The sequence below is a fragment of the Macaca thibetana genome, chromosome 6, assembly GCF_024542745.1.
Source record: "Macaca thibetana thibetana isolate TM-01 chromosome 6, ASM2454274v1, whole genome shotgun sequence".
In the NCBI taxonomy this organism is placed as follows: Eukaryota; Metazoa; Chordata; class Mammalia; order Primates; family Cercopithecidae; genus Macaca; species Macaca thibetana.
The window spans coordinates 174,865,832-174,881,930 of NC_065583.1; the positions used below are offsets into that span (position 1 = coordinate 174,865,832).

General features: G+C 52.4%; 1 protein-coding gene and 1 long non-coding RNA gene across 13 annotated transcripts in view; one reads left to right on the forward strand and one right to left on the reverse strand.

Moving 5' to 3' along the window:
• The window catches only part of MRPL36 (mitochondrial ribosomal protein L36), a 1,017,194-nt gene that overhangs the window by 910,462 nt on the left and 90,633 nt on the right, over positions 1 to 16,099 (forward strand). The gene's annotated exons all lie outside the window — the stretch shown is intronic.
• LOC126957439 (uncharacterized) lies at positions 1,209 to 16,039 on the reverse strand. Its single transcript, XR_007726771.1, has 4 exons — positions 16,001 to 16,039; positions 15,074 to 15,143; positions 3,583 to 3,657; positions 1,209 to 2,665 (listed from the first exon to the last, which is right to left on the reverse strand). It is a non-coding gene; the product is annotated as an uncharacterized LOC126957439 (long non-coding RNA).

Here is a 16,099-nt window from a genome sequence, read left to right on the forward strand (position 1 = left end):
TTCTGGAGGCCACGAGCAGGGAAGGTGGGCACCTGAACAAACAGGGCTAGGGAAGATCCCATTAGAGCCACACTGGTTGGGATGGGAGCCACTGTGAGTGCACAAATTCATTCATTTCTTCAATCCGACTCATTTGCTAAGGGTCTACCACTCTTGCAGGCCTGAGCAATGAAGAAAGTGTTCATCAGTGCCTGGGTGGAATTCGTGAGTCTGGGCCCTTGGGAATGGCTGGTGGTGGTTGCTTCTTGGCAAGAGGACCATTGTTTGTCTCATGCTTGGCGTCCTGCTGCACTGTAATTTAGAGCCTTTTAGATGACACACTGTGATTCGTGTTATTGGCTGGCTCTTCCTAAAGTCTCAAAATCAGGGCAATGGATTAAACCATGGAAAAGTTGTCGAGTGAATTCTATTCCTTTTTCATGTCAATTTACTGGCAGAGACTGCTGAAGAATATTTTTCCAATGAGGTGCTTATGAAAAACATTTCTGAATACCATAAAATTAGCTGAGTTTGTAAGAGAAAGCTTATTGTTCCAGGGAACTTTGCTACAAATTCTTAATAAAGAGACTCAATGAATGAGCAACAGAAGGCAAAGACAAGCCAGCAAATGGCTCCTGCGCCTCTTTAGGCTGCTCTCGTGGCTCTAGGTCTCAGAGAGCTCTTCTGCTGGGTCAAAGGGCTCCTGCGCCCCTGGGTTTTGAGGCTGCTGCGCTCCCAGAGGTTCAAAGGGCTCCTGCGCCCCTGGGTTTTGAGGCTGCTCTACTGGTTCTAGGTCTCGGAGAGCTCTTCCGCTGAGTTATGCACACAATCATGCACCACATCGCGACGTTTCTGGAAACAAGCGTCCACGGATGGGACGGTGGTTCCATAGATTATCAGGAAGCAACAACCGCAAGACAGTACACAAACCGATGAAAGGTGGATGGGAAACCTGAAGGCCTCAGAAGCTTAAGGGACACATCAAGTGAGCTCAACATGTCACTGTCACGGGATCCTGAAGATTCACACAAACTGGAAATGACTATGCAGACTCGGAGAGGCAGAGAGGACCAGGGTCTCACCCCTCACACAGAACTCAGAGAGGCGGAGAGAACCAAGGCTTCCCACCTCACACAGAATGCTCCGAACAGAACGACAGTCCCATCACCCCGAAACTGGGGCTGGGGATGTGCAGGGAAGCACTGCTCATGGAAACAGGGTTCTTTTTTGGGGGTGATGAAAATGTTCTGCAATCAGATAGTGGTCGTGGTTGCGCAAGTTCATGCATGTACTAAAAGTCACTCAATTGCACAGTTTAAAAGAGTAAATGTTATTCAAATAGTTTTTCAACAAAGCTGTTATTTAAAAATAAAACACAAAAACAAACTGTCAAAAAGCAAAGAAATGGAAACATTGCATATTTGAAGATATTAAAGAATTATTGGGCCAGGCATGGTGGCTCACAGCTGTAATCCCAGCATTTCAGGAGGCTAAGGCATGGAGATTGCTTGAGCCCAGGAGTTCAAGACCAGCCTGGGTAACATAGTGAGATCCTGTCTCCACAAATAAAATGAAATGAAATAATTTTAAAATTTAAAAATATGAAAAGAATTGTTGCCTTTTCACATATGATATTCATGCAAGTTTTTTTTTGTTTTGTTTTGTTTTGTTTTTGTCTGTGTGTTTGTTTTTACAGACATGATATCCCGAACTTGCTTTAAAGCAAATTGGTTTGGGAAAATGGGTAAGATTGGCCATGAATTATCTCAGTGCTGAAACTGGCTGATGGGTGCCCATTTCTTCCCCCTATTCAGTAAGTCTCCCTATTTTTGTAAATATTTGAAATTTTCCATGAGAAACGGTTTTTAAATGTGGGTGAGATGAGGGGATGCTAGCAGCCGTTGAGCTCTGCACTTCTGTTTTCTAGACTAAGAGTCAAAGTGATGGGCCTGGGGGGAGCCCTGCACCTCTGGCTAATGTGGGGCCCCTGCTGGCATAACATCTGCTTGTTCCAGAGGTCACTTCGAGATATGACCATATCCAGGGGAAAAAAGAGGTCCTCCCTTCCTGTCTCTTTTCATCAGTGAAGGAATCTTTTCCGGAACACCGAACTGACTTCCCGTGCATCGCAGGGCTCAGCATCACATCACGCGCTCAGGCAGGTACAGCTGCATCTGGCTCTGGGCTGCTGGCTGCCCACTCAGACTGGGTCTGTTGGTGCCCCCACACCTCACTGACGGGTCCCTAGAGCCCTGTGGCCCCAGAAGCAGGCCCCATGGCCTGTCAGTCTGCCTGACACGGCTCCCTCCTCACATCCTGAGAGCATGGCTCAGCCTGCCCTGAGAACATGCCCGGGTCCCCACTCCAGACCCCACTGCAGCTTCGGGGTCAGTGACTCAAGAGGTGTCCACAATGTTGGCCCGTTGTCCAGAAGAGGCTGAATAGGAGGGGACTAGAGAGACACCCATGCAAAATTGGAATTGCAGGAGAACAGCAAGAGTTTTCAAGCCCACCACATCCTGGTAGAGGGGATTTTTGCTTTGCAGGCAGCAGTCCAGGAGCGGCCAAGTGCATTCCAGCCTTGTGAGGTGCACTGTCAATGCTGAGATGATCCTGTGGGCCAGGGGAGATTTCACCGAAGCTGTAATGGAGCTCTGGAAGCAGGCTGCAAGAGGCAACGTCGGACCTAAAAACAAATCAGAGCCACACACAAACAAGCGGAAAATGAGGATCGCGGGGGCAGTGAAGCCAGAAAGATGGACATTGATTTCCTGCTGGGCACAGGCTTCAGGGATCCACAGCCAATAAAGAGATCTCACTCCACTATCTGACAATAACACTTCACTCTTCCTCGCCATCCATGACTCACAATATTGAACCAAGTTGCCGTGATTTACAGGGGGAAGAAAAGCTTAAAACGATTATCAAACTGAACACATTCTATTTCTGGGTTTCCTATTAAAACACCGCTCCTGTATAACCTGTCTCCGCTCTTCACAGCGTGTTTGGCTGTGGAGAAAGGTTTCTGCCTCCTCTCCGGGCGTCTGTCTCACGGTGGCTGCAGGGGGACATCTCAGCAAAATGCAAGTGTTCCAACTACCAGTTCAATGCTTTTCAAACTATTTAGCCCAAAGACAATCAGTCTATCTGCCCAGTTCTCAAAAACCTGTTAAGAATTAAAGAGAAAAGCAACAAGCTTTTCCCAATTTTGGCCAGGGGGCGGGGGGCTCTCCTAACTTATGAAGACTAGAGGATCCAAAATGAGATGCCTCCTCTGCCAAGTAGCTGATGTCCCAACCCCAAAGTTAGAGCTCCTGGTGGTTGAAGGGCTTCCTTTCCACCCTGAGCACGATGGAAACTGCTCCACCTCCCCCTGCCCCACAGATATGTGTCCAGGGACCCTGAGCGTCAGTGCCTTGGTGAGGAAGGCTGGGGAGGTCTAAGGCAGCGTGGAACCTGGAGTAGCTGGTTAGGCTGGGAGCCTAAGGCCAGGTGGAGTGCCCACAGGCACATCAGAGACACACAAGTCCCCTCCCACACAGCCCAGCCCAAGGGGCTGCAGTCTAGGTGCTGAGCCTGCTGCTCCAGGGGCCTGTAGCTCACCCAGAATTTCAGATTGCCTGCAAAGCGGCGTCTTCACCAACTTCATCTCTAGCGTTCTCCTTGTGACAGAATGTCCTGCAGGAAGGATCCCAGGCAGCTCCTTCACCTTGTGGCAAGTTCGCCCTGTCTGGAAAGGGGACACAGTGGTCTGGGCAGTGCTCGTCGATTGAGACAGGGACTCCCTGGCCACTGGAGGCTGGGCCCCGCATCAGAGTTGCACAAGAAGCAAGGCTGTCCCAAGGCTGAGGTTTTCTTTACATGAGGAGCACAGAGATCCATCCCAGCCCTCAAGGCCCAGGCAGGCACCAGGAATAATTCCCAAAGACAACGTCCCCATGCGCATGGGGAGCCCGTTTCACAGATGAAGAAAGTTGAACAAATCCTCGGGCACAAGACATTCGGAAGTGGAGCTAGCCTCTTCAAGCTGGAGTGGAAGCACGTGCAAATTGTGTGACAGTGGCCAGTGTCCAGGGTGCCAGGGATGCCCGGCCTTTACCAAGGAAGCAGCCAGCCCCCACGGGCCTGTGTGGACCTTCTCTGCAAGGAAAGGCAGGAAGTGCTCTGGACGCCAGCTGCCAGCTGAGGCTCCAGCAGAAACAGGATTGCCTCCTCCAGGGGTCCCCATGGCCCAAAACCCGAAGCCCAGCACGCAGCACGGGCATCTGGGCATGTGTGTCTCTGGGAGCATGTGCGCTTTTGCGCCCAGGAATTCAGGTGTCATCCACTTCACCCCACCAACATCCATGGTGACGTTATCACCATTATCCCATTGCATGACATGTGAAAGAACACGGAACAAACCTGCTTGGAAAACTCATCACAATTTACTACGCTAGGACACCTCTACAAGATTGTTCTTTCCCCAACCAGAGTTCCGACCGCCACCTTCTTATATAAATTTAACGTCCAGTGAAACATGCTGAGTGAGCCATCTCTGAGGCCCGCACAAAGCTGGGACCCCTTAGCTGCACGTGGCTGCAGGTACCCCACCTTGCCATGGCACCTACTCTCCTGGGTTAGGCAGGTCACCCGTGGCCATTCATGCATTCTCACTGTGTCCGTGGCTCCACCAGCTGCCCCCCACCCTCACAGCCAGAAGTCCAGGAATCCTCTCTGATGTCTCCTTTCAAGCCCCGCACCCAACCATTCGCCAAATCCACTCAGTCCCTCCTCCCACTCTTGGCCCATCTCCACCGCGGCTGCTTCAGGTCAGCCCTGCCGCGACGCAAGGCACAGACTCTACTGCAATGCAGAGCCCAAATGCAGAGCAGCTCCTGTGCATCCCCAGCCACTCCTCGCTCACTAAGAGAGTAGAGGGGCGGTGGCCCAGCACAGGGCGTTTCCACCCAGCTCCGCAAAGGGCTTCTGCTCTGGGGTCCAAGGAGGCTGCTCTGGTTTGCACCCCTTCCCAGCCAGCCGGCAGGTAGAAGCAGGGGGTCAGCAGGTTCCCATACGGGGTCTTTAATTGGCATTGTGTGTTTTGTCCTTACGTTACATTTTCTCTTTAAGGTTGTGTTTCTGTCTAGTAGCTTTTCTATGTTGAAAATTATATTACAGTATGTAATCACATAATAATATACGATTATTGTATATAATTATACAATTTACTATTATATTACAGTATAATCACCTAATATGCAATTATATTATGAAACTGACCTGGGAAGGAATCATTGCATCAGTCAGTGGGACAGACCGTGTGGCTGTGACAAACAATCTCCACCTCTCAGTAGCTGGAAACTGCAGCTGCTCCTGCTCTCAAATGTGTCGGCCCAGGTCCCGGGGCTCCGGTTCACACCAGCTCATTCAGGGAGCTCATCTGCCAGTCTCCACTGTCTGAAATGCTCTGGTTTGCCGCGGCAGGTGGAAGGGGAAGGGGATGCTCACTGGTCTTCAAGGCTTCTTTACGGCTGACACACACGTCACCTCTGTTCACATCTCGTTGGCCAGAGGAGCTCCAAGGTGCAGGGAAGTGCAGTCTCACTCAGTGCTTAGAGCAGGAGGCCCTGAACGCAGTGAGCAGCATGGCCTGCCACCATGTCACCACAGGTCCCTGGCCACACCACAAGGGGAACCAGCTGGGACCAAGAAACAGAGAGAAAACGCCACCAGGAAGGGCCCAGCTGTGCCCACCGTGGGAACTCTGCCCAAGCCCTGCGTCTGTGTCCTCGGTTTTCCCACAGCACTTTGTGCCTCACATAATCTCCTGTCTTTGTTTCATGGTGAGACAGACAGGCTTTCTGGGTGGCCTGTGATCGCTGCCTCTCAACATTCACCTCTTGATGATCCCCTCCCTGCAACTTGCTTGTGATGAACAGAATATGACAAAGCTAACCAGCTACACATAAACGTTAGTGTGGTTATGTTACATAAGACTGCAGAGCCCGTCTGGAGTCTGTCCCCTGCCAGCTGCAAGGGACCCAGCAGCCACGCTCAGCCTCACAAAGCCCAGCACTGGGGGCGGCCTCTGGGAGCTGAGCACACCCCCAGCCAACAGCCAGCAAGAGGCTGAAGCTGTCAGTCCTGCAACTGTAAGGGGATGGACGCTGCTGACAACACAGGAGCCGGAAAGGGAGGTGCATTAGTCCGTTTTCACATTGCTGATAAAGACATACCTGAGACTGGGCAATTTACGAAAGAAAGAGGCTTATTGGACTTACAGCTCCATGTGGCTGGGGAAGCCTCACAATCATGGCAGAAGGTGAAAGGCACATCTCACATGGTGGTGGCAAGAGAGAGAATGAGAGAAAAGCGAAGCCATCAGATCTCCTGAGACATATTCACTACCATGAGAAGAGTATGGGGGAAACCGCTCCCATGACTCAATTATCTCCCACTGGGTCCCTCCCAGAACAGGTGGGAATTATGGGAGTATATTCAAGATAAGATTTGGGTGGGGCCACAGAGGCAAACCATATCATTCCACCCCTCACCACTCCCAAATCTCAAGTCCTCACATTTCAAAACCACTCATGCCTTCCGAACAATCCCCCAAAGTCTTAATTAATTTCAATATTAACTCAGAAGTCCACAGTCCAAAGTCTCATCTGAGACAAGGCAAGTCCCTTCCACCTATGAACCTGCAAAATCAAGAAAAGTTAGTTACTTCCTAGATACAATGGGGGTTACAGGCATTGGGTAAATATAGCCCTTCCAAATGGGAAAAATGGGCCAAAACAAAGGGACTACAGGCCCCTTGCAAGTCCAAAAGCCAGCAGGGCAGTCAAATCTTAAAGTTCCAAAATAATCTCCTTTGACTCCATGTCTCACATCCAGGTTGTGCTGATGCAAGAGGTGAGTTCCCATGGTCTTGGGCAGCTCCACCCCTGTGGCTTTGCAGGGTACAGGCTGCAGGAATTTGCATAAGTAACAAAGCAGCCTCCCTCCCAGCTACTTTCATGGACCCGTGTTGAGTGTTTGTGGCTTTTCCGGGTGCACAGTGTGAGCTCTCAGTGGATTTACCATTCTGGGGTCTGGAGGACTGTGGCTTTCTTCCCACAGCTCCACTAGACAGTGCCCCAGTAGGGACTCTGTGTGGGGGCTCTGGCCCTACATTTCCCTTCTGCACTGCCCCAGCAGAGTTTCTCCGGGAGGGCTCCACCTGCAACAAACTTCTGCCTGGGCATCCAGGTGTTTCTATACATCTTCTGAAATCTAGACAGAGGTTCCCAAACCCCATTTCTTGACTTCTGTGCACCCACAGGCTCAACACCACATGGAAGCTGCCAAGGCTTAAAGATTGCACCCTCTTAAGTCACAGCCCAAGCTCTGCTTTGGCCCCTTTCAGCCATGGCTGGGGCGGCTGGGACACAGGACACCAAGTCCCTAAGCCGCACACAGCACAGGGACCCTGGGCATGGCCCACAGAACCATTTTTTCTAGGCCTCCAGGCCTGTAATGGGAGAGGCTGCCAGGAATCCTCTGACATGCCCTGGAGACATTTTCCCCATTGTCTTGGGGATTAACATTTGGTTCCTAGTTACTTATGCAAACTTCTGCAGCCTGCTTGAATTTCTCCTCAGAAAATGGGTTTTTCTTTTTCTATCACATAGTCAAGCTGCATATTTTCTAAACTGTTATGCTCTGTTTCCCTTGTGGAAAACAGTGTGGCAATTCCTCAGTGATCTAGAACTAGAAATACCATTTGACCCAGCAATCCTATTACTGGGTATATACCCAAAGAATTATAAATCATGCTACTATAAAGACATTTGTTGCGGCACTGTTCACAACAGCAAAGACTTGGAACCAACCCAAATGCCCATCAATGATAGATTGGATAAAGAAAATGTGGCACATATACACCATGGAATACTATGCAGCCATAAAAAAGGATGAGTTCATGTCCTTTGCAGGGACATGGATGATGCTGGAAACTATCACAAGGACAGAACACCAAACACCGCATTTTCTCACTCATAAGTGGGAGTTGAACAATGAGAACACATGGACACAGGGAGGGGAACATCACACACTGGGGCCTGTTGGGGGATGGGGAGCTAGGGAAGGGATAGCATTAGGAGAAATATCTAATGTAGATGACAGGTTGATGGGTGAAGCAAACCACCATGGCACGTGTATACCTATGCAACAAATCTGTGCGTTCTGCACATGTACCCCAGAACTTAAAGTATATTTTTTAAAAAATACAGAAAAGCTAAAAAAAAAAAAAAAAAACCAAAAACCGAACACCTTTAACAGCACCCAAGTCACATCTTGAATGCTTTGCTGCTTAGAAATTTCTTCCACCAGATACCCTAAGTCATCTCTCTCAAGTTCAAAGTTCCACAAATCTCTGGGGCAGGGGCAAAATGCCACCGAGTCTCTTTGCTAAAACATAACAAGAGTCACCTTTGCTCCAGTTCCCAACAAGTTCCTTATCTCCATCTGAGACCACCTCATTCTGGACCTTATTGTCCATATCGCTATCAGGCTTTTGGCCAAAGTCATTCAACAATTCTCTAGGAGGTTCCAAACTTTCCCACATATTCCTTTCTTCTTCTGAGCCCTCCAAACTGTTCCAATCTCTGCCTATTACCCAGTTCCGAAGTCGCTTTCACATTTTCATGTATCTTTTCATTAGCACCCTACTCTACTGGTACCAATTTACTGTATTAGTCCATTTTCACACTGCTGATAAAGACATACCCGAGACTGGGCAAATTTACAAAAGGAAGGTTTATTCAACTTATAGTTGCACGTGGCTGGGGAGGCCTCACAATCATGGTGGAAGGTGACAGGCACATCTCACATGGCAGCAGCAACACAGAGAATGAGAGCCAAGCGGAACCATCAGACCTCCTGAGACTTGTTCACTACCATGAGAGCAGTATGGGAGAAACACCCCCATGATTCAATTATCTCCCACCAGCTCCCTCCCACAACACGTAAGAATTATCGGAGTACAATTCAAAATGAGATCTGTGTGGCGACACAGAGTCAAACCGTATCAGGAGCCCTTCCCCTGTCAAGCTCCCAGCTGAGAGCCCAGCCCTGGCTAACGCGGTGATTGCTGCCTTAGAGGCATGAGGGGAGGATCGAGCAAAGCCATGCCTGCATCCCTGACCCACAAAAATCAGATGTGAAATGTGTGCTCTTCTCAGCCAGGCTTCTTGTAATACTGTCATGCAGCAACAGACAACCAATGCACCACCCAGAAGCGGTCTGTGCTGCAGCGAATCCCAGAGCTACGGGAGTGGCTACGGGAGCTAGCAGCAGACAGAAGCCAGAAAAGGTTGAGGCCCAGGATAGAGAAAGCCAGAAGAACCTCAAGCAGAATGTGGGCAAAACTGCAGACCTGGGCATGCCGCAGAGAGGGTGTGCAGGAATGGGGAGCGTGGGGCTGGGATCCTCAAGGGGTGGCAGCTGCAGCACCTCCTGCAATGATGCAGGAAGCAGCATCACAGGTGACTTCTGAGATGTGAAAGGCGCCACGTGGTTCCTCCTGCTGCTTCTGGTGAAATGCCAGAGGAGAGGGTAAAACAGAGCCAGGACTGGCAACAGAACACGTTCAGTGTCCCCAGATGGCAAAAGACTCAAGCTCAGAGATGACTTTAAAGCATTGTCAGAAAACGTCATCTGGTGAAAAAGGCAAGGTGCAGCTAAGAAGACCTCAGAAACAGCCAAGGTCGGAGAATTTTGGTCACACGAAGCATCTGTTGTTTCTCAGCCATCTCAGCAGGAGGTTAAGACAGAAGGCTCATCTCAGAAAGACCTGCAGTACGGCGTGTAATCTAATGGAGTGAGCCCCAGCGAAAGCCACAGAAGTGGCGCAGAGTTCTCCAGAAAGTAATTTCAGCAAAAATCCCACCAGCTTGTGCAGGGATGGACAGAATCTAGAGAACAGACCGAGTGGAGAGCACGGGGCCCAGGACATCATGCAGGACACAGGTGGCTGTGCCGATGCTATGTGTGGTGAGGCTGGATAGCTGTGCAGCCACAGACAACTGGTGCCAGGCATCACCGGTTCATCCAGCCGCTGAGTTGCTCAGCCCATTCACTCGCTCATGGTGCTGATAGTGTTATGTGCCTCTCTTGAGAGCCCATGAGCTCCTGCTTCCTGTCCCTTCGTCGATGTATCCAAGAGGCAGTGGGAGTGCCCGGGACATGCACACACTCCATAGACATCTGTTGAGTGAACAGTCTCGGGCTCCCATCCGTGACTCCCGAGAGTCTCTGCCTTAGGGAGGTGTGGCTGCTTCCTTCTTTCTGGGTCTCATTTCCTGGAGATGCCACATACGCTTCTTCCTTCGTGCGATGGCCACTAAGCGCCCACTTAGTGGGTGGTGCAGGGCACTGTCCCAGGGCAATGCACACACAGCCCTCAGGAAGGGCTGAGGAGGAGGCGAGGAGGGAGGCGAGGACAGCCAATCAACCATGCAGCATGTCGGCCAGAGATAAAACAGAAAGGAAGGAAGGAGGAAAGCATGCTGGGCCTCACTACCCACAGGGCTGTGCGGGGCTTGCCAGGAACCTGGAAACCCCCGGGAAGTCAGGGACAAAGGGCGTTCAAGCCAAAAAAAATGGACTCTGCCCCAGAGGTGGCATCGCAGGGGATCCCTCTGTTCTGAGTTGAATTGTGTCCCCCAAAAAACTCACGTGTTGAAGTCCTGACCCCATTTCATCAGAATGAGACCTTATTTGGAAACAAGGCCACTGCAGATGTCATCCGTTAGGATGGGGTCCTACTGCAGAAGGATGGGCCTCGATCCAAGATGACCGGGTCCTTCTAAACTGGGGAAGTAGGTCACAGAGATGCACGCGGGGGAACACCCTGCAACGATGCAGGCAGGGGTTGGGGCGATGCACCCACTAGAAACTCCACAGTCTGCCGGCAGCCACCATGGCAGAAGTGAGGCTGGAACGGAGGCTGTGTGCCAGCCTTAGACTCAGAGGCACCAGCCGTCCCCACACCTGGATCTCAGACCTCTGGCCACCAGGACTGGGAGACCATGAGGCTCTGTTGCTGAAGCCTCCAGTTGTGATTCTTCGTTGTGGCAGCCCCAGGACTCTCCTACAACCTCCTAGCAGGAAAGGGAAGAGGCGTGCCCACGTCACAAAGCCCTGAGCCTCCAGGTCTGGTCCTGAAGCTGCTCCCGACCAAGTGGCAAAACTACGGTTTCTCCTCCGGAGCTTTCATATCATGGACAATAAGAGCTTCTCTTTCTGTCATTTTCAAACAGTCAATGAAAAGGTTGCTAAGCATATAAGCAATTTTAACTGATTCATTGATCTGAATACTTTTAAAGTAAGACAGTAAGTATTTCTGCCACACTTTGAAGTCAGGCTCTGCGCTCCGTCTCCTCCCTCAGGGTTATTTTGTAGCCATTAACAATGTGTTCCTTTTATCTGGGGCCTTCAATTAATTGAATTTCAAAAAATACTCTGAAATTTTTTTTATATAAAAATCAGCTAACTCCTGGAGGACATTCGTGCAAGATTTACTGCCACGGTAATTAAATGCTGGGTGCATTACAGTGGTCACTGCAGGCGCGCTGCCACCACCAGCACCGAGGTTTAACTTCAGGATTTGGAATGCTCCCCAGATGACTGTGAGACCAGGGAGCACGCTTTAATTTTTAGGACTGTCTTTGGGTCGCTGGCACATGTTCCTGGATGAGCCCTTAAAGACAGCACGCCGATGCTCGAAGGGCAGCCAGGTGCAGACAGAGGCCATCTCCTCACCGTAAATGACAAAACGTGGTGCACTGACCCGCACTCCTCTTCCCTCACTTCCTGTCTCTTTCCCAGCATCACGGAAGTGGAGGTGAGTTTCATGGACCCCCCGCAAAGCCCTGCTGGGGAGCATAGGGAAGAGGTCACAATGCCTTGCCATGGCAGGACAGGACTAGTACCAGAGAACTCGGCCTGAGGGTGGCACCCAGACCTGCGTTCCTGGGGCTGACAGAGGTCACCCTAAGGAGGGCTCTGCCTCTTCTTCTCGCCTATTTACGTACTGACCCATGAAGACGCTACGTGGTGTCTTGTCACCTTCTATTTATTAAAGTACATTTTGCATCCAAGTACTAGAGAATCATTCATGTCAGTAAGAGCCCTCAGGAAGCAGTGATGCTGTTTCTCATTTCTGCTGTTTCTCATACATTCTCATTTCCGGAATGTATCCTCCCTGCAAATTCCAGGCAGGAGACCCCATGAGCTCCCAGGTTTCAGGGCCTCTCCTGCATATATAGTTCGGTATTTTTGAGGTTCCTACCACATATAGCAATATGCAAATAGTAATTGCATTTAAGATACACTTTTACATTTCTTCTCTACCTACTGAAGATTTTCTTAATGCTACCTCAAATAATCCAAAACAATCTTCAAGTCCCTTGGCAGTCGTGCATACTGCTGCCTTTTTCCACAATTTAAAATAACTTAATCTCATGTGGATGTCTCTTCTAGCCGGGGTTCTCATGATTTGAAGTTGTGCCAGGTAAACATTTCAAATTTGAATATACAAACTGCAGACATGGCTGGAACTAATAGCCTTTCGCTTTTAATAATGAGGTCTTCTTAAAATTTGCTGCTGCATTTCAGTATTACGGACACAGTTTCTTCATCCTGAAACGAGGAAAAACAAATAACTTTCCAACTTTTGCTCCATTGGCCTCATTCCAGCCTCAGGAGGACAGGACAGCAGGAGAAGGAGAGTGAAAGGGGCTCAAGCTTCCACCCCGGCTAGCCACTGGTGGTCACTCTGGAGCAGCCATGCGCACCACTGATCCTGGGCCACACAGCGCTGTCTCCACCCAGATGCCACTGTGCTTGGAAAAGAGACTCACTGTGTCTGCCCTTGTATCGTACAAGGGAGGCTGCCCCTGCAGCGCTGGCTGGGACCCAAGGCTGGGGACCCCCTGAAGCAGCCAGGAGCTCAGGAAGCTTCTGGAGATGAAAGACACTGCGGTGCATGCCACACCCCTAGGGAGCTGTGCCCTGCAAACATTGCCCTTCTGCTACGTCAGGACCAGCCTTCCAAGGACAAGAGCATCTCTGGGAACCAGTGCCCAGGGATGCTTTGGGGACCATCCTCACTTCAGACAGGTTTCCCAGGCCTCCTCCTTGGCCTGAGGAAGGGCCTCCTTCCCCTCCGGGGTCTCTGGAAAGGGTGGAGAGGACGAGGTTGTGAGGCCCTGGATGACAACAGGCACGGGGGGCCACATTAGGACCAGGCCTCAGGACAATTCAGCCTGGTGTTCTCCACCCCAGATGCCTGTGCATGTTACAGCACCATCCAGGTAAGGAGGTGGAGGCGGCAGCATGGCCAAGCCCTGGGGGCACAAAGACTTCTATTTCAGATTGCACTCTGGGGGCCCTGCCAGCAGAAAGAACAAAAGAGGGATTGAAAGAGGATCCACAGGGGAAGCGGGATACGGAGCAGAGGCCAGGCACAGCCGGCCCTGGAGGACACTCCCCTGCAGGGGTGGCCCAGGCTGCAGACAGGCTTTCTGGATTGATTGCTTGCTTGGAGGCCCCAGACAGGTGTTCCCTGCCAGGCCACCTGGCCAAGACCTGGGAATTTCCATGCTTTCCTCAGAGTGCCAGCCCAGGAGGGCCTGGAAACGCAGCAGAGGGGTGGGGGCAGCTCCCCTGCCCACAAGGTCAAGGGCTGAGGGGCAGAGGGCAGCTGCTGATGCCCACGGTCCCTTGAGTCAGGAAATCAGGGTAAAGTCAGGAATGGCAGTGTGCAGAGGACCTGTGCTGAGGATGGAGCACCATGGTGGAGGAAGATACAGGTGGCCCTGCCCTCCAGGGAAGGGGACAAAGTCACTCATGAAGCCTCGCTATGGGTGGGAGGCGGGGTTGTTTCAGAGGACGCCTGACAGTCTCTGAGCTATGACGATCCTAGCAGTGGAGCCCTTGCTGGCGGGCGGTGACCCTGAGCTCCTCATCTGTGGGCCTCAGGGTCTCTCAGCCACTGTTGCTGCTGTTGAAGAGGCCACGGTGCCTATGAAAGGAGTTCACTTCGTGAAGTCAGGTTGGGAAGGCACATACTCTTTGCTTACACTGAGCCTTAACAAGAACCTAAGTCCACACGAGCTTGCAGGCAGTCCTGATGCACTGTCCCTGTTGGTCCTGAAGGCCTGCCAAGATCACTGGTGTGGCACTGAGGGGCCTCCTCTCCCTTCTGGGGTGCAGCCTGCTGGGCCTCAAGTTCCTCCTGGCTGGAATCGAAGATGCTCTCCCCACTTCCCAAGGAGGATGATTCCATATGACATGGAGGGTACTCCTGCTTCCACCCATCTGTCCCACAAGCTTTGAAGCAAGCTGGAAGGAAGAGACTTAGAACCAGAACCCCTTTCCCTGTGCCCGAGTCTGCCCATGGGCTGCACTGGCCACTCACATGCACGGTCCACGCCATGTCTCACAGCCCACTCCACCTCCCCGCTGTCAGAGCAGGCCAGAAACCAAAGCCTCATCCTTCCCAGGGGAGCCCCTGGATCTCTGGATGAAGCACCTGAGCTGGATGCTCTGAGCCCTCTTCTTTCCCCGTGGAAGCCCCGCGGGTGGAGGAAAAGAAGGATGAACTAGGCTTGCAGACAAGAATGGTTCCCTGTGCAATGGTGAGGCAAGCAGATGCCTGTTCCCTTTCCCACAGCTGCAGAGAGAGCTGAAGAAAACGATGCAAATAACTTTTTCAGAGATTGCCCAAGTCGACAAATCTCAAATGTCATTGCATGACCACAGATGACAAGAAACAAGTTCATGGTTCTTTGAAGTAAAAATGATGGGGGAGGAGGGTAGAATAAAGGAAGAAAGTAAATATATGTGGGGATCGCCCCAAATGCCCCATGGCACTGCCCAAAAGGACATCCTCCAGGTAGGAGTGAGGCTGCCCTGTCCCGTGCATTGCCACTAATGGGGGCAGCATGGGAACCAGGAGGGTCATCTGCAGCCCCGACCTGGCCAGTGCCTGGGAGAGTGGCCCTAGTTCCTTCATCCCCCAGGAGCCCTGCGGCTGCATGGTCCTCCAGTCCCTTTTGGCTCTGACCTGGGCAGCTTGTCACCTGCTGCTCCTGCTTCCCTTCGGGGCCTGTCTTGACCTCTGCAGAGCAGCAGCTCTGTGGATGACAAACAGACCTGTGCCCGGCTGCGGGGGCGGGGGAGCGCGGACAGGGTAGGGGCTCCCAGCTCCCCGAGGGAGGGGCAGGGCGAGCTGCACTTAGGCCCACCTTCCCTGACTGGGTCCCGGCCTCAGGCTGCAGAAGCAGAAGGCTCTCCAGCCCAGCCTGAGCCCAGGCCAGAGGTCCAGCCCCCATGCACTCCCCCAACCCTGGCGACTGGGACCAGGCTCCCCACCAGGGCATGCCTCCCTCAGCCCGGGCAGGACACAGACTCATTGGCCCCCAGGCGGCTTATCACTGTGGTCCATTCACGCCCACTTGTCCGGGTCCTGGTACCCGCACCTAGGCTCTGCCCCTGCCACCGCCTGCTGTTCTGAGAGTGAGCCGGGTAGGGACTAGTGTGGGCACCAGGACAGAACCCAGAACTGGGCCGTTTAGCATCGAGCGGGGTTGGGGAGGGGCGGGGGAAGAAAGGCAGGACCTGAGCTCCCCGCAGCCAATTCCGAAGGTGGCTCAGGCCGAGCAGCAGCCTCGCCCTCCACAGGCCCTGGGGGAGTGGGGGAGGGGGAATACTAAGACCTCGGAGGGACTCAGGGAAACCAGGCCGACGACAAGCGTGGCTATTTCCGGGCGCGGCTCTTCGCGCCGGGTCCAGGCGTCCCTGGGTGGGGCAGCCCAAACGCGGAGAGGGTCCCCGTGGGCCGAGGGCCCGAGGCCGCAGCGAGCTTAGCGTTTGGCCAAATCTGGCTCGCGCGCCTTCCCACTGTCCTGTTAGGGCTGGCTGACCTCTCGGAGCCCTGCGTCCCCGCCCAAACAGCGCCCAGGGCCACTGCTGGCACCCAGGGCGCCCTCACCCCAGCTCCTGCACCCGGTGCGCCGCGCGCGGGCCGGACGGAGGGGAAAGTTGGCAAGAGCTCGGCCCCCGCGGGAGAAAGCGTTAATGGGCGGCCGGG